This window comes from Gouania willdenowi, chromosome 6 (genome assembly GCF_900634775.1).
Source record: "Gouania willdenowi chromosome 6, fGouWil2.1, whole genome shotgun sequence".
NCBI classification, from domain to species: domain Eukaryota; kingdom Metazoa; phylum Chordata; class Actinopteri; order Blenniiformes; family Gobiesocidae; genus Gouania; species Gouania willdenowi.
Genome location: NC_041049.1, coordinates 67618674 through 67638571, shown reverse-complemented (window position 1 = coordinate 67638571; position 19898 = coordinate 67618674). Strand labels below are relative to the sequence as shown.

Here is a 19898-nt window from a genome sequence, read left to right as displayed (position 1 = left end):
CAATCAAGTGACAGAACTTCTACTTGAGTAAATATATCAGTATTCTTTACACCTTTGGTCATGTTCATGTCTGTCTCCTCCTGCTCAAGCTTACATCACTCATGTTTTGTGTATCACCGAGAAACATTTTAGAATTCATCTGTGTTTTTGAGGCACTTGTCTCCACGTTTTCTTAAATATTGTTTTATCGATTACTACGATCAACACAAAGCTGTGTGTTGAACCTACTTTTGGTGTGTCTGGAGCAGTTTTAGGAGTTCTATTGTCACTAGAGCAGCCACAGTCTGCAGTCAGTAAGTAAGTAAGTAAATTTGATTTATAAATAATAAATAAAAATCATAAAGATCTGTACAAGCATTTCAGTTAACATGGGAGGACAAAAACAGGAGAACTGTGGGTCACCATGCGCATGGAGATGCCCCGTATTTAGATGAAATGTGAGAACAACAGGAGGAGAGGTGAGGGGAAAAAGCAGGTTTATGCTAAATCCACTTTTTTAGCCCTTAAATGCATTTTGTTGTATATTTAGAGTGCTTAGAAGTACAGAAAAAAATCAAATTCGTCTCTTCAGGTGCTCCGTAGATATCTTTATATTCTGTTTTTCTCACATTTGTTACGTTTTTTAAACTATTACATCACAGTATTTGCAGCGGAACTGTCAAATTAGTACATTAACTCCAGGTTCAACACCTCGAGCAATCCGCCATTTTTATTTCTCGCTTTTATTTTGTAGTCCAAGCTCAAGGATGCCGAAGTTACGAGAGGATAAATCAAAATGTTGGGTTGTTGGATGTAGTAACCCACACGCTTCATTACATCGTCTCCCAGCATCAGAACCTTTTCAAAGTGCCTGGTTGAGTTTTATTTTTCACGGAAATGTACCCACATCTGTGGGTAAGGTCATTTTTGTGTGCACGAAGCACTTCAAGGATGACTGCTTCAGCAACCTCCGCCAGTATAAAGAAGGATTTGCCGAAAGACTTTGTCTGATTGAGGGTTCAATTCCTTTTATCTTTGGAGACGACGAAAAGAGCACTTCGGTAAGCTGTAAATAAGGCTAAAAAGCGTCATGATAAGACGTCCCTGTCATTTTTTGTTCTGTCCGGACACGCAGGCTCACCCCTGCCCGGTCTTTTTGTCGAAAAAATTTGATTGATTGCATTGAGAAACCAGCTGACCAATTCCATAATTTCGTTCAGCTCACATTGTTTACACTCAGATCACACAGCAGCTGCTTGGCCACAAGTGACACGAGTGAGCAGGAGATAAACACTGGTCGTTCTGGCAGAGGGGGGCGGAGAAGATATTCTAGTGAGTCAGAGGAAGAAATATCCACTGGAGATGTGCCTGGCAGCTTTAATACACCCTTTAAGTTTGGTAGAGCCACATTTTCATCACAGCCACTTTTCCTGGGACTATCTGTGTTGTGATCGACAGAATCATAGATTAAAGTTTAGTTCCAGGTGGATTTACCAGGCCCATAATTGTCCCTCATTGGGTGAAAGCACTTTTTGAAAATCATGGACTTTGAAGGATGAAGGGTGTAGAAAGCCAAAGGTTTGTGAGTGGATCTCATGGGAACTTTTGCGTACAGGGTTGCTCGTATCACCGGCGACATCTTGCTGCTTCAAAAAGCTGTAGTGGCAATTATTCAAACTAAAATGACTGGAGCATAAATTTAAATAAAACACATTTATTTTTTAAAATTGTATACTTTCTTTGTGACCCAGTAACAAATAGATGTACAATTAAAATGCATCAGTGAAAGTTTAAATGTGTCAGAGAAAACAAGATGAGTCTTTAATTCTGCTTTTGTAATTATTAAAAGTGTCCAAATTAGGTAGAAACCACATTAAATCATTATTCACGCCTGTTGCATTCCTCAGGTATATCTGCATTTTACTCAAGCATGTAATTTTTATACAAGTGTAATATAAGGAATGTATTTAAAACACAGCCAGACCTGCATTGTACATTAAAAAGGCCTTGCCTCATTTGTCATATTAGCATCTCCTTCCTTGCACACCTTTTGGGTGTAGGTGACAGTGAAAGGCAGATGATCCATTGATTGAACCAAATCTATTATATGCTCTGACGTGAAGGTCTAACCACAAACCCGCTGGTTACAGCATGTCTGGATCCAACTCAGATCGAGTCATAATACATTTATATCTATTTCCATCCTTTCAAAGCTCAGTATTTCTCATCTGCCTCTTGTTGCCCAGGTCTCACTCGTGACTCCACTCTCTCCCCTCTCTCCCTCCTCAGTCTCCATCTTTCCCCCTCGCTCCGTCTTTATCCTCCCCTCTGATTTCTTTGAGGAGCCTGAGGTATGGATTAAATTAAGGGAAATCCTCACACACAGGGACCAGGACCATTTTGTTCTCCTTTTTGTCTTTCACCATCACCTCATTTACCTCTTACTCCAGCCTGAATACCTGCTGTGCTCACACTCATCCATGTGCATCTCATCGTCATCATCCTCATTTTACTGTGGCTGCAAAGTTAGTAAATCATTGTATATGAACACACTTTGACTCCATGTTAAACTATATTCCTTGTTTGACAAATGTATGATAGAGTGGAGAAGTTTTACTAATCAAAGTATGCATTGTTCACTTTACCATGTTTGTTACCCACATATCTCACCATAGAGTTAATGAATTGAATCTGCTGCTCAGGGGTCACCCCCACCAACTGCACGGCTGATGAACTATTCCGGACCATTTCCTTATCCAAACCCTCTTCATGCCAACTCCATCCCATCCCCACAGTCCTGGTCAAGTCCTGCCTCTCTTCTCTGCTTCCCTTCATATCAGCCATCATGCACTCCTCCCTGTCAGCACTGGAATCGTCCCCTCAATTTAAATCTGCAGTAATCACCCCCATTCTGAAAAAATCTGCTTCAGACCCCAATGATTTCAATAACTTACGCCCCATTTCCCACCTTAACTTCATTTCAAAACTTTTAGAAAAAATCGTCACCTCTCAACTGCACTCCCACCTCACCCAAAACAGCCTATATGAAAAATTCCAATCCGGTTTCCGACCCCTCCACAGCCCCGAAACTGCACTCCTCAAAATCACCATTGACCTCCTCATGGCAGCAGACTCTGGTTTAACCTCCATCCTCAATCTCCTTTATCTGAGTTGGGCCTTCGCCACCATTTCTCACCCCCTCCTCCTCAATAGACTCTCCTCTATTGGCATCACTCACACCCCCCTCCACTGGTTCCACTCCTACCTTTCAGGCCACACTCAGTTCATTTAACTCAAAACCTTCACTTCCCAGCCCTCCCTCGTCACTTCTGGTGTTCCCCAGGGCTCCGTCCTGGGCCCCCTTCTCTTTATCGTCTATCTCCTTCCACTCAGCAATATCTTCAGGAAATTTGGCATTCATTTTCACTGCTTCGCGGATGACACCCAGCTCTATCTGTCCAGTAAACCTGACTCCACTCTCTTCCTCCTCCCTTACTCACTGCTTTTCAGAAATTAAAAACTGGTTCATCTCCAACTTCCTCAAACTTAATTACAATAAGACAGAACTCCTCCTCATTGGCACCAAATCCATCCTTTCTAGAGCTAACTCTTTTCCTCTCACCATTGACAGCTCCACCGTGTTCCCCTACCCTCAGGTCAAGAGTCTGGGTGTCATCCTCGACAGCTCCCTCTCATTTCACTCCCACATCAATAACATAACCTGGTCTGCATACTTCCACCTACGCCCCTCTCTCACTCCTCACTCCACTGCCATCCTGGTTCACAGACTCGTTACTTCCCAGATTGATTTTTGTCTCATTCCTTTTCAATGTTCCTCACAAATCCTCCATAAAATCCAACTGGTCCTGAACTCTGCAGCCCGTATCATCACCGGAACCCCCTCCTCTGACCACATCTCCCCTGTCCTCCAGCAGCTCCACTGGCTCCTCTAGAATCAACTTCAAAATCCTCCTATACACTTTCAAGGCCATCCACAGGTGGAGCAAAGCTTTCAGTCATTCTGCTCCCAAACTCTGGAACTCCACCGAACATCAGAAACATCGATACCTTACCCCTCTTCAAATCCAGACTCAAAACCCATCTCTTCCAATCAGCCCGCTCTGTAAATTCTCATCCCTATTTTTACCTTCATTGCTTTTCTTTTCTTTTCTTTGTACTATGCTGTTTTTAATGTATTGCACTGTTTTTATTATTCTGTTTTTACTGTAAAGTGTCCTTGGGTGGCCTGAAAGGCGCTTTTAAATAAAATGAATTATTATTATTATTATTATTATTATTATTATTATTATTATTAATAATAGATAACATATCTTATCAGGAGAGTTTAACACATGTATACAGGTGTGTGTATGTGTGTGTGTGTGTGTGTGGGTGTGTGTGTGTGTGTGTTCTTCAATTTTCTTATACATGAAGCATTGTTAATAAACTCCATGTAATAAAGTTGACACAAGCAAAACAACCACTTCAGAGGGACAGTAAACTCACAACATCACAATAATGTTTTTTTCTAATCAGTTTCTTAAACTGATTAGAAACTGAATGATAGAGCAATGTTTGTCTTTTCATGTGTAATGAGCGTCTTGAATTACATTTGTTTTAATTTGATCCATTTAATATTTTTACATTAGTGTTTTCTATTATTTTGTTGGAAACTAAAACAGTGACATTGTATATTGAATTATGTTTTTGAATCCTTGAATTGTGTGGTGTTTATTTTGGTAAAATATTAAATAATTATAATTTACTTACTACACTGTTTTTTTATTTTTATTTTATTTTTTAAGGTTGCATTTGGTGCAGACATCAGTTAATTGTCTTGCAGCAGAACAATTAAAAGTTTCATCATCATGTTTGGTTTGAACTCTGTGCTCCACTATCTGACCTGTGTCCATGGATCTGAGAGAGTGGCTGGGTTTATACCAGGGTTGGGGTCAATTACATTTTTACATTTTTACAATTAAGTTTTCAATTACAATGAAATTACGATTACTGTGAGCAGCATTTTTTCCCAATTACAATTATTTTTTATACTCGGAAAGTCAGTTACAATTACGCCCTCAATTACTAAAGTTCAATTACAACTAATCACAATAAATCAGCTGTAAAATACACTAAAAACAATTATCTATAATCTAAGTTATTTCCTATCTATTGGTTTCCTTGTTTGACTTCCTAATCAATGAAAATATAGATTTGGTCTGAGCCTTTTTTGTGTCAGTATACCCCTCGATTTATACATTTCTTAAATTGTAAAATGTGGGGAAGCTGCAGGATATGAAACATATTTTAATAATTGTTAACTACATATGTGTAGAACTGTACATGGAACTGTAACATGGTTCCCCAGTTTTGTGTTAAATTATAATCAACAATTTTGACATATTTTTAATGCCAATTACAATTACAAAGTCAATTATCTAAAGACAATTACAATTAATGTACGATTACAACAGCAACAGATTTTTGAAATTACAATTATAATTACACCATCATTGTAATTCAATATCAATTATGTGATTACAATTATAAGTGACTTCAACCCTGGTTTGGACCAACTAACATCTCACTGATGGATGCAGTGATTTATAAATCAATGAAATAACTTTAAAGTGTTTACTGAGTCTATTCTGACTGGGGGCCAGTCTACAGACCTTCGAACTGGTGCAATTTAAGACTGGAGCTTAAACTGTTTGATGCTCTTTGGGACAGAAGACCACCGTAATAGTCCAGTCTGCTGCAAATCAAAACATGGACCATCTACTCCTGGTTTTTGACGTGAAACTTTTCACTCTGGGGATGTTTTTAAGGTGGCAGAAAGTTGTTTCACGTACATTCACTTCCACAGGTATGATTAGGGTTATTAATAGATTTGCTGTTTTGCAGCTGCGAGTTTCATGTGCTGCAGTGAGACACGACAACTTTTAATGAAGTTCATGACGTCGCCTCCGACACATGGGTGAAATCTTCTCCACTCCTTAACTTCTCAAATCCGAATGTTGATTCCTTTTCTCAGTTCGCATCCAATCAAACGTGATAACAAACTTCTCCTCACTTTGTGTTCACAATTAATGGACTATAAACACACACATACACACACACAGGCAACCACACACTCACACATGCTCACATATGTCAGGAATACACAGTTTCACAAGTAAATTGCCACTTGTACTCTGACGCACTCATGGCGCCACTTACTGACTCACTCTCACACAATCTCCTCTATTTGATCTCTCTCTGTATTATCTGTCACACACACACACACACACACACACACACACACACACACACACACACACACACACACACACACACACACAAATACACACACACACACAGGCTGCGATATGGAGAAATTTAACAATATGAAGTTCTTATTTCTGTCTTTCTCATAGACACATGCACATATTTCAATTAAGTTTTTATTATTATTTATTCAAACATTTATTTACATATTAAGAGAAAAACCTCTACAGAAAGTCAATATCGCTTCTTCTTCTTCTTCTTCTTCTTCTTCTTCTTCTTCTTCTTCTTCTTCTTCTTCTTCTTCTTCTTCTTATTATTATTATTATTATTATTATTATTATTATTATTATTATTATTATTATGATTTTTATGATGATCTTTATCATTTTTACATACAATTGTTGAATTTTGTTCTCATTTACAGATAATAATATGTTAATGATGGTAATTGTTTTTTTATGGAGGGGCAGATGTTCTAAGTTTGACTTCTTTTCTGCTACTTGTCGTTCACATTTTCCTTTTTTTAATGTGGAGGAAAAAACAAACAAACAAACAAACTAACAAATAACTATTAATGGTTGTGAGAGCCACCACAAAGAATAAATTGCAGCTTTATTACAAACCAGACATTTCACATTATGACAAATGTAAAACATGCATTTTACAGTTTGCATTATAATTGTAGTGTAGTTGTCAGTAGAAAACAAGTTATTTGAAATTGAATTTTACTTTATTGCATATAAATTTAGCCTCTCCTGGATCTTGTGGCTGATTTTGGTGATTAAAGTGACCAAAAACCCTGAATACATCTAAACTTAACCTATGTTTGCATGGTAAACTCAGTAAAATGAACCTCCTCCTTCCTTTAATCTTACCTGTAGCAAGCTGTGGCTAAATTGTACTAAAGAGTTTTAATGGATTGTTTGTCAATGCGACCTCTTAATATTCTTATTCAGGCTTTTACAGAGGAGTACAGCAGTTTTGCACAGTTCAACTTTTTTTTTTTTCATTTAACTTAGAGGTAAACGTCACTAGCCTGAATTGCACAATGTTAACAGTTTGTTGTTTATCAGCTAATCTTGTGCTGGAGTCAGACCAGATGAACTCAGTGTGCAGCAGCGAGCACAGCCAGTCCATCATGGGGGTAACGCACAGAAACAAACACAGACACCCACTTTGCACACACCAATTAACCATTATCTTACAATTGTCATCTTTTATTTTACAATGATTTCCAAATTTAGCCTATTATTACTTTTACTTTTCATGCAATTTACTTAATATACAATAGCAATCAAGTCAAATCTCAAATTGTTTAAAATATTGTTCATATGCAAAAAATAAAAATAAAAAAAAGCTTAATTCCATATGGAATGGTAAAGCTTGAAGGTTCAGTTTTCTTCGATTTGAGGTCCAATGGAGATCTTTGGTCATAGGTGCTGTCATCCTCTTGATAAAAAGGTCATCTTGGATTTAAATTGAAGCTTATAAACTTGGGAAGTTTTTTATGTACATTTGAGACAGTGATATGTGTTATAAAATGCTTGAAAATGATCACTTTTGTTGCCAATTTGTCAAACGGACAGACATTTTTCTTGTCTTTTGGGGTATGTGGAGAGTGATATTTCACATCAAAAAGGCAGAAATCCCTAGAATATTTTTCCGATAGTTTCTTCTATGTGTCAGGATACACCATGCAAAATTTTAGGGTTATATGAGCATTTATGGAGCTGCAGTACATTAATATTCACAATTACATTTTTTTTGCAGAAGCTCTTCCCAAAAAGGGTGTTTTTTGGCCCCTGAGACCAAACGGGGCCGAGTTGGGGGTTGTCGTTATCAACTCGTGATGGCCAAAGGTATATGACAACAGGAAATAATAGTGATAAAAAGATAGCAAAAACATCCTGAGGAGTGGCCCTGGATCCCATCCTATATAATTTGTTCCTGCCACACACAAAACAAGGTATTTATGTATTGTATGGGAATTAAATTCATTACATTAATAAATGTGCGTAACTTTGAAAAAAATTAAAAACCTGTGTTCCTTTACTTGCTTTTTTCTTTTCATTTTTCCATTTTTTTCTTCTTCCTTTATATTGTATAATCATTGCAATTTTCTCTTATCTTCTTGTTTGTCAGTGTTTATGTTGCTTTTCATTTAAATAGAAATGTATTAAAGATAAGGGATAACAAGACACCAGAAATACTCAAATAAGAGGTTAAAATTTGTAATTGCTGTAAAGTTAACACCGTGCAGACGAGGATTCTGACATGTAGAAATCATAAAAACTAAGAGGGTTGCAACCACTCTAATAAACTTTAGTCCCATCTCTGTACAAAGAGGCCTGCATGTGACCAGGGGCGGGTCTAGGACATTTTGGTTAGGGGGGCACAGACACAGATTCAAATAATAAAACAACCACTTAAAATCACAGTTGATAATACTGTTTACCCTAAATTATTTGCAACATGGACATTTCCCTTATATGTTGAAGCAACAAAACATGTTAAACCTTTAAAGAAAAAACATGTATGTGATATGGAGTTAATGCAATAAAATAGTATCATGTGTGTGGATTGATATGACTAAATAAAAAAAAGGCACACACATTTACCAACACCTAAACCTCAATGAAATATCATCAAAACAAGTCTTTAGTGCTGTAACCCCCTCCTCTATGAACCCAGCAGGACTTCACAAATGATTTTAAGCAGCACATGATGCAGACACGGGCGGCTAATGCTCGTTCTTTCAGCTTCAATTTGCCGTCATTTTTGTAAAGGATGCTAACGTTGTGAAAAACATTCAGCTGAGATCATGTTCGAATGAAAAACATCAAAACAACCTTTGAGTGCCTTTTTTTTTTCATTACATGTTTTTTGGGCAACAGCTCATGTAACGTCTCCACGTAGTGCCTGCACAGACACAGTGTCCTGGAGCCGTTTCTCATCAAACAGAAAAAAAGAGCTTGTTCTCTCCTGTTGATTATGAAACAATAGAGATAAATGTCTTCAGCTTTTTATCAACCTGATAAGAGAACTTGAACCAAAGGGTTAGCCGGACATCATACCCCCTTTACCCTTTGAGGTCTGCAACCTGCGGCTCTGGAGCCTAATGTGGCTCTTTGCCTCTTTTGCAATGGCTCCCTATAACTTAAAAAAACTATTGAAATAAATAGTTTTTTTAATTTTTTTTTACAGAGGCTATTAATGATTAATGACAAACAAAATCAAGATATAACAATGTGTTAACCTAAAAATAAATCCCGTTGTGCAATGACTCGGTCACCTTCCTTTTCACCTCCTGCAACATCTACAGACCATCAACTTTCCTGCACCTGTGGCTAACCTTAAGTTTTAAATCTCTGGTAAGATAACTAAACCAACAAAAACACTATTATGGAAGAAAATAGAGATTTTATTTCTGTGGGGATAAATTAATTTAACCGTCAATGTGCAGGTTTAATATGCATTCTTTATGTGTGGCAAGAAACGAGCAATTAGCATGTGTTGATCACATGATCATGTCTTATCAAATTCAAGTTACTTTTAGCCTTCCAAATACATCAACTAAAAAGAAAAAATCTTCTTTATATAACATTGTGTTCATGTAAACTGAGATGCGTAAGAATTCGAAGATGAAAGATATTGTTTTATTTCTAGATGTCAATTTATTTAATTTTATTTTAAACAGTTTTTAAGTTGCCATTTACGTGATCACTAAAAATCAAATGAAATTAAATCAAACATTATTCAATATGATTTTAACTGTATAGAATTTAATTCACTGTATTGTCTTTATTGAGCTCCGGGAGGACTTTAATCCAGGCAAAATGGCTCCTTTGAGAGTAAAGGTTGCAGACCCCTGTGCTAAGCTAACCACAACATGTGGGACGAGTTTCTAGAATGAACAATTCTTAGTTTTATTTGAGAATTTTGAAGAGGAAAGCATAATATATAATTAATCCTCCTCATCCACCTTCACTTCCTGAAGGCAAACATAGATAATACAGGTGAGGTGATCATTTAGTGCCTCGGTTCCCAAACTGTGGTACGGGTGTTAAGGCTCCTCCACTATCACTTATAGGAATATGATTAAATAAGATATAATACATTTCAAAGTTATCCCTAAATTAAGACAGCTTTATATTAATGGTGATGAATTTTGTAACTTTAAATATAACAACAAATTTATAAGAAATACTTTTTTGAGTTCGAATTCCCCAAAAGGAAAAAAGATAAGATGCAAATACTTAGTTTATTCAGTTTTGCCCACAGTGAAAGAACTTCAGTTTAAGGTTATTAATGATGTTTACCCCACAAAAGAATTACTGAGACATAGATTTAATTTGGATGTTGGTTTCTGTATATTTTGTGAAGAACTGAGGATTTGGATCATCCTTTTTTTGTGTGTGTGTGACATGATTCGTTTTTGGAGTTTTTTCTATGGGATTCAACTTAATATGTTCATTGTATCCGATGTAAAATTTGGCTTTTTTTGTTAATGATAAGATGATTGATTTTGGTGTGAATATTATTGTTTTGTTAGGTAAATATTATATTATACAGTTTAATCTGTTTTCTACTGTTTTTAACCTGCTTTCTGTACAATGACCTTGTACCTTGAAAGTCACCTTATGAATAAAATGTATTATTATTATTATTATTATTATTATTATTATTATTATTATTATTATTATTATTCATAAATGTTTTTTTTTTTTTTTTTAATCTAAGCCTAATTTTAAGCACTGGAGGAACGAGCTTAAACTTCTTCTCTTCTTCATGGCAGAAATGCCTCTAGACTTGTTTCATTCATGAAAAAAACTTGATATTTTTGAAAAGCCCAATCTGTTGTTTGATTGGTACATTGTTTTGCCCCTTTGGTTGTTTTTTGTTTTGTCTTTTAACTTTGTCTATAATCTGTATTAATGTGAAAAAGGTGCCTTTTTGTTTGTATCTGTACTTGTTCAATAAAAATAAATTAAAAAAAGTGGTCCAGCAGTCAGGAGCCTCCATGCATTGCCACAAGTTACACAGGCAGAGCCCCGTCATGCAACCTCAGACAGAGAAAACGCACAAATATTAAATTCAGCCAAATATTGCAGAGTTCTGTGCGTCCTCCCAGCCTCACCCTTCTCATTAAAGTTGTAGCCAGTTGTATTTCACAGTTTCAGGGTGGTCAATATGCTTTTTTACTGGTATACGTTCAATCAACAAATGTTTAGTATTTATTTTTCCTAAAAAAAAAAAAAAAAGATTGGTTTTCACTGAAAATGCCAGTAGACTAATTAATTTGTGTGCTTACAGATTATTATTCTTTTTTAATATATATTATTCCTCAACAGGTTTGGTGAAATTCAGAGACAAATTTGACTGTAGGGCTCCATTGTACATTGTATTACATTATTATGTTTTTTTTAAGTGTGCAGGAGTCGGGGGTACATGGCTTCAGGTTGAATGTCTGAAGGGGTACAGGCCTGTGAAACATTTAGGAACCACTGATCTAGTGATTTCTAGCGAGTTTGAGCACAGTCAATAGCAACTTTCCTTCCTGAGGATATGACAACAGTGAATATAATGTTTTTTCACAGCCTCACAGGAAGACAGCAGCACATTTACCGTCTTTAATTGGTTTAACGTGAAAAATTATAGCATATACAGTATATATAAACATTGGAGCTACAGAGGCAACACAACCACATGCTCTGAGTGCAGTTGATGTCACTCAAATGATCAGAATTTACATCAAATAAAAAATAAAAACATTATTTTTTAAAAACTTTATTTATTTTCCTCGAGACCCTGCGCCAGATGGTCCTTGGACTGGTATCGGTCCACGACCCGGTGCTTGCGGAACATTACCAGAATGAAATATTTTATTAGGATTTACACATTTTATAATTGATGGGAACAGATCGGCTTCATCAGTGAGCAAAGTATGGTTAAGGTCATTTTTAACTCATGCACTTTGATTGGTTTGGCATCGTGTTGTTATTAATGAAAGTGAACAAATCAATGTTTAAGGCATTTTATTTATTGATTGTAACAGATCCACTTCCTCTTTGTCCTCGTACTCAAAAAGTTTTATTAAAACATTCAGACAGAATGGTCTTTTGAATGATTTGAGGATGAATTTTATATATATATATATATATATATATATATATATAATTTTTTTAATTAGTTATTAGCAAAGGAAGTTCAAAATGATCAGTTATTGGTTGATAAATATCATATTGTCCATCGCTATTTCGAACATGGTAAATTATCTAACGATGCCATTCTTTTATAGCTCAAACATTAAGTATTAAGTGTTTTGTATTTATTATACAATTTGAATGGTACATCTAATTTTGTAGTTAATTTTGTTTAATTAAATAATGATTTAGCATCAGTTTTTTGTCAGTTTATTGTTATTATTTATCTTTGTCAATTTAATGCATTGATGAAAATTGAAATCCTTTACAGATGTTGCTTCACAGCAAACTTAATCCTGAATCTAAATTTAACAAGCAGTTAAACAACTTCATCTTGCTTTCTCTAACGCTACAAACGTGTCTCAAAGCCATCCTATCCAATGCACGTGAGACAGTCTGAACACCTTCCCAGGTTTACATGCAGGAGCTATCAGCATCAGGTGACATCCTGGGCAGCCATTTTGTAGAGATCATGTAGGTTGACAACCTGGGATGTTGGAGCAGCTGCTGACGCCTCGTTAGAGGAGCTGTTTTTCCACTCAGGCACACATGCCCACGTGGACGTCGAAGGAGATGCTACATTAGGCTGACGCTGCTTGTGGAAGTGCATGGTCCACGTGCACGCTCGGTCTCAGGGAGGCCTTCCTCCTCATGTCTCACAGAAAATGGCTGACTGAGGCTGAGAGCACTAAAGCTCAGAGGCAGAGAGGCTTAAACATGAGTTTGAAATCATAGTCAACAGCTCACAAAAAGAAACGGCTCGAATGTTTTCCCAAAGCAATTATCTCATTTCAAATTTCACTTTATAGGTTGAATTAATGACATCGATATTTCTAAGCATGTATTTGAACTAAAACTTGGAGGGTGAAACCAAAAAGCAAACAGACACAAGGCATGCATGTGTGCAGTTTATTCATTTATTTTATTACTTACCCAATGGGATCAACATTTAATTTACAAGTTAAGCAAGTGAAAATGGCAGCAGCAGCAGCACACATGATATAAATGTATGCAGATTTAGAAGATGATAGATTGAGGATGAAAATCACTAGGTTTACTCTGCCTTATGCTCAATATAAGCAGGTACAGATGATTAAGTTGAGTATAAACAATATTTTTGCAGTCATAAAAACAGGTTTTTTTTGGTCAAAATTGAAGAAAATGCAGTGTGTAAGCAAGTATTTAAATGTTTTTTTATTTTTGGGACAATGTTCTTCCCTCTTTCTCTCTGTACTATGTACAGGCCCATGTGTGTGTACGTCTTATTTTTTCATTTTGCTGTTTCTATTTTTTATTTTACTTTTTATTTAATATTTTATTTATCTGCTGCTGGAATTGTGCAAATTTCCCCTTGTGGGATGAATAAAGGTTATCTTATCTTATCTTATCTTATATATTCTTATTTAGATATAAAGTTCAGGACTCTAATAGGTTAAGTCATTACAAACACTGTTTTTAAAGTTGGCACAAAAAGCTCAAAGGACATGAACTCCAGATATTATCAGTTCAAGATTTAAGGATACTTTAAGTAATCAGTGGATCAAACTTGAGGAGTTTGAGTATTTTCATGTACACACGTGTGTGTGTGTGTGTGTGTGTGTGTGTGTGTGTGTGTGTGTGTGTGTGTGTGTGTGTGTGTGTGTGTGTGTGTGTGTGTGTGTGTGTTTAATGATGCAACAAAAAGTTTAAAGTGCGAAAATGTACAAAGAGTATGTTTCAAAAATGAAAAAAAATGTGATTAATTAAAATGTAAATATATATATATATATATTTATATTCCTATGGTTTAAAAAAGCAGAAGAAACTAATTGTGTTAAAACATTTGTGTGAGTTGAGTGTGTTAGAATTGTTTTTATGAATCGTAGTAGTAGTAATTGTAGTTTCGAGACCCCCTTTAAAAAAATGACAGTGCTGGGGTGTCATACTGTTTTCCATAGTTTTAACCCTAGATTTAATAAAATGCTGGACATTAAGCCACACTGTAGCTGTACAGATATTAGACATATACTGTATTAGGTATATCATTTGTATTCAAAAATGATTAAAAAATGGAACTACTAAAATAATCAAAGTTGTGCAGTTTTCTTATTTGAATTACTCAATCTATTAGTTTGTGTAAAATATAGGGTTTGGCTAAAATGTGTACAACATTGCCTTGTATGAATGTGGTGTGTGCGTGTGCGTGTGAGTGAGTGTTGGTGGGGGTCGGAGGGGCCGATGGCAGACATGCTTCTGTCAGTCTGGCCCAGAGCAGCTGTGGCTACAGTAGTAGCTTACCACCACTGTGTGTGGAGTGAAACAGTAATGAATCTATGATTTATTGCATGTAAAAAAAAGAAAGAAAAAAACAATTTCCACCAACTGCCCCATCATCACATGAATATATAGAGCTTAATCCTGACATTTTGATTAGAACTCAAGCAGGTAGTGGATATTCATGTGGTGGAAAAAGTGAAAATCATGCTCCTGAATATAAAAGTTTATTTTAACTAAAATCACAAACTCACATCCAGGGATGGCAAATGCAAATGAGCTGCCTTGGGATAACTGAGGCTCATTTACAGTTTGTGTCGAGTAATTATACCTGATAAATTCATAAAGAAATAGAAGAAGATATCTAAATCTAGGAAGATAGATCCATCTAACTTTTAAAACAGTTTAAAACCAAAGTTTAAGGTGTTTTGGTCTTTTTTTTTTTGCACAACAGCAGATTGAGTGGAGGTTTAAATTCTATTATCTGTGATTTGTAACTCTTTAGTGATTAATTAACTGTCCATGCTGATCTATGTTTCACTGTGTTGAATGAAGCCATTGGTGGTTTTCACATGAAGTCAGTCTTAACATAACCAAATCTTGTCATTTGAAGCTAAAAATCCAACACAGCGGTGATGGTGAAAGCATGGTTAATGATCGCACTGGATGTGAATGTGATGTGTGGATCTATACGTTAGAATCACTGTGAAATGTGTGATCTGAAGAAAACCAACTCTTATGTACATCTTCAAATTGTAAGGAAATATTTAATAATCTATCTGTAAAATGTCAGATTTGGATGTGTTAGTCTCTTGTTGAGTTTTCCAAATAAACTAGCCCCCTATAGTTGCACACTGACTATAATTACATGCGTTTTGATGACCCAGATCTATAAATGATTAATGTCCACTCTGTGTTTGTGTATAAAAATAGCTTGCAGGCGTCTGAGTTTAGTTTAAGTATATTGTCAGGAGGATTTTGCAGAGATATCTGTATATTGAGGATCAGGAAAAGATGGTATTTAGGACAGATCATACTAACAGGATAAATTCTGTTGGTTCATTATTCAAGAGCAAAAACTGGGACCAATCTGTCTGCTCGTCTGATGCACACAATTCACATGGTTACCTCGTTACATGCTTCTGCTCTTGATCAAATGTCCCAAAACAACCGTTGAGATCATGTGTGTGTTGATGCAAAAGAAGCACACAAAAAATAGACCTTTGTTGGCTTGAAAGTGAGGTGTGGACGACAGCAGACTTTCTCACGTGCGTCACTTGAAAGTTTCCCTTTTGTTGCTTTAACACGAGGTGAAGACGCAGCAGCGGCGCCATGTGATCTCACTGTAGCTCATGTATGATGCTTTATGAATGTGTGTGTGTGTGTGTGTGTGTCAGTACAATGGAGGTACTTTAATTTAGTATATGCAAGAGTGTGTGTGTTATGTGTGTTGTTTAATGTCTGCCTGGGGTGTCATTATATTACCTCATGCACAAATATTTTACAATGTTTCAGTGTCTTGTAACATTATAAAAGTTGTGTGTGTGTGTGTGTGTGTGTGTGTGTGTGTGTGTGTGTGTGTGTGTGTGTGTGTGTGTGTGTGTGTGTGTGTGTGTGTGTGTGAGGTCCACGGCTGTGTGATACACTCAATACGAAACGCCTTAACACAAGTTAAAGGTTACACAAAGATAAAGAAAAATCTAAAAACATTCTGAGACGCATGTTTCCAACCAGGGAGCACACACACACACACACACACACACACACACACACACCCACAAAACAATTTTATTTATAGAAGCTATGCTTCATACACTCGTCGTATCAGTCACGAGTGTGTGCATCCGCTGTGTGTGTATTCTTTCAAATTAAACTAGTAAACTGACACACACATTTGAGTTTGAACACACAACAGTTGAATTTATAAATTATGTTACTGTAAATCACACAGTGATTTAAAGACTGCACTTTTTCCATGCTTCATATTTTGGGATCATATTTTAAAAAAATGAGAAATGAGAAAACTAAAGAGTGAATAACTGTGTAACTAAAATCTGACTCTCTCTCTATATATATATATTATATATATATATATATATATATATATATATATATATATATATATATATATATATATATATGACTGACCAAGCCTTTATTTAAACTTCCTGACAATTTTTGAAGGTCTCACTTTGGTCATGTGTGTTTGTATCTGTTTTTTTTTTGTTTGTTTTGTTTTTGTCTGTTTTTTTTATCAAACTGCCACAACAACAGCAGACAAAGACGAGTGTGTTATATGACGCACTGTGTGTGGTGTGCACATTCCTTACAAATAACGATTGTAAATATAAAAACTACACCAAAATGTTAAAAATGAATGTAAATACTTACTATGAATGAATAAAAATGCATTTGTCTTCATGTCTGTCAGTGTGTGTGTGTGTGTGTGTGTGTGTGTGTGTATGTGTGTGTGTATGTGTGTGTGTGTGTGTGTGCGTGTTATAAAAACTAATTTGTATGATGACACGCTGTGGTTTAAACGCTGCTTATGTCTTTGTATCTTTCCTTGTGCAGCTAAGCAAAGATGACATGACCCCAGCCTCTGGTGTGAAACACTAAGCACTCTTTCCTCATCTGGACACACACACACACACGCTTGCACACACACACAGTAAGTCATGTCATATCTCTTATTTCTCTGTTAAATATGCTATACATTGAAAAACTATTTGTATTTATTGAATTTCACATTTATTCTTTATTCAATCATAATCTCAAACCTAGAACAGCAGGAGGACAATTATTGAAACTTTGGATATTTGAATGGCTTCACAAAAAGTTTAGTATATGTATTACAGCTGCAGATATTTTGGTGTTTTTATGTTTATTCTAGGCTTTTATAATTTAATAAAAACTCATGATATTCCTAATTGGAAGTGGGGGATACATTTATTGGGTTTGTTAGTTAGTTAGTGTATGTCCGCTAAACCCAAATAAGTTACCAGAACTCAAAAGAACTTAAGTTGATTAACTTACATGTCAAAATTTTCCAGAATTTAAAAAGGTGGATGACTGGCTACTTGTACTTTTTTTTTTTTTTTTTTTCAAAAAACTGTTAAATTAAAGTGATACAGGATATGAATTAAGTGTATTTTTAAATAATCCGTATTTGAAACAACATAAATAACAGGTCTTTATCATTCTTAGCGTGTGTGTGCGTGTGCGTGTGTGTGTGTGTGTGTGTGTGTGTGTTTGTGTGTTAACAGCTGTTGTTGAGCTGCTGCTGTTGTCGTCGTTGAAGCTGGGATTGCTGCTGGTACCTCACAGAAACGCACTTGTGCTGTAAGTGATTGTGAGTCATTAATTGCGTATATATATATATATATATTTATATTTAAAGCAGGTGCCACTTTGTGCACATGTGCGTGTGGAGTTTTTGCCCCAATTACCTCACGGAAGTTACCAATATCAGCTGGTTTTATGACGCACGGATCTGCCTTTACGCACAGGTTTGTGACGTGCAGTTGTTACAGTTTAAACGTAGTGCAGAGATAAAGTTAAAGAGGTTAAAAATGCAATTTAGATAATTTACTGCTAAGTGTGTAAATCTTTGCGCAGGATGAAGTTCTGTGACAGGTGTCAGAACTAAGTAATTTAGTCGTTTGGAGCCAGTTTATGATGGAGGTTATTTGTGCGTCTCTGTTCTCTGGCGCTGGATTTCAGCACCACGTGATGGGACAGCGACCCAACGGGCTGAGGATTCAAACCAGCACTAAAGTCCTCAATAAACTACATAACATTACCACCGAGGAAACTAGGTTTTTTTTTGTTTTTTGTTTTTTAAACTATGTTTTAACTCTATTTCACATTTCTAAAATAGAGTTAATTTTGTTTTACCGTCCATTAACGTGAGAACATTCACAGAGAATGTAACTATGTGTAAATGTTTATGTGCATTTAAAGCAACAAATTACATTTCTCACACTGCAGATTAGGAAACTGAATGAGGAGCAACTGGACTGTCCTGCTGTCATTAGGCGGGATCAGATGTGTGTGTGTGTGTGTGTGCGTGTGTGTGCGTGTGTGTGTGTGTGTGTGTGTGTGTGTGTGTGTGTGTGGTGTGTGTGTGTGTGTGTGTGTGTGTGTGTGTGTGTGTGTGTGTGTGTGTGGAGATTAGAACAGATTAGAACAGGGGGTGGGGGACGTGTGTGTGTACCTGTGTGTTGAAAAAAAAAGAAGAGGGGGGCTGAAACTGAAACGTGTGAAACTTTCGATCTATGGCAGGACTGTGGAGGTGTGCGTTCGAGAGTGTAATAGAAAAAAAGAAAAAATAATCTTAAATTTGAGACAACTTTAAAATAATTCTATGGTCCGCAAAACTTTATCAAAACTATAAGTTGCCCAGCTGTGGTTCCTACCCTCTTTCATGATATTTGATACCTTTTAAAAGTTACATTTAGTGTAAGATTATTGACTAATCCCTAAATTTCTCCTTTTTTCAGCTGCGAGGACACGTGACAGTGGACTCTGAACCCCCCCTGATATTTGTTGGGATTAATCCCTGCTCTCACACAGATTGTATGCTTATTATTTGTCCCCTGTTTGTTGTTGTCATGCTGCAGCATTTTTCTACACCTTGTAGTCGGCTGCAGTCAGCCTCAGAATAGACTTTAAAGTTCTGCTGCTGGTGTATAAATCTGTGAATGGGTTTGGGTCCAGAATACATCAGTGAGATGTTAGTCAGGTATGAACCCAGCAGGTCTCATAGATCTATGGACACAGGTCAGATAGTGGAGCCCAGAATTCACAGCAAACATGGAGACGCTGCTTTTAGTTGTTATGCTGCAAAGAAGTGGAACAAACTGAAGTCAGCATTCAGTGTGAACCTTTTTAAATCCAAGTTAAAGGCTTTTCTTTTCTTTTTCTTTTCTTCTCTACTGCGTATATGATTGAGAGGGAGATGTTTAATCATGTTATTGTTATTTAACATTTTTTACTGCTGATTTCAAATGTTTTTATTGCTGATTTTAATGTTCTCCTTGATTTGTTTAAGCTGTTGAATGTTTTCTTTTTGATCATGTAAAGCACATTTAATTTCCTTGTGTATGAAATGCGCTACACAAATACATTTCCCTTGCCTTGCCTTGTATTGAGTAGCTATTTAATAATAAAATAACAAATGTGTAAATCAACAAA

The 19898-nt window shown here is 36.1% G+C and overlaps 1 long non-coding RNA gene across 1 annotated transcript in view; it reads left to right on the top strand.

Annotated features, from left to right (window-relative positions):
- Nucleotides 1–19651, top strand: part of LOC114466150 (uncharacterized) — a 47803-nt gene extending 28152 nt beyond the window's left edge. Inside the window, exons 4-6 of the long non-coding RNA XR_003674388.1 lie at nucleotides 17277–17373; nucleotides 17969–18044; nucleotides 19205–19651. This is a non-coding gene — a long non-coding RNA (uncharacterized LOC114466150). The remainder of the gene's footprint in view (nucleotides 1–17276; nucleotides 17374–17968; nucleotides 18045–19204) is intronic.
- Nucleotides 19652–19898: the final 247 nt, after the last annotated feature.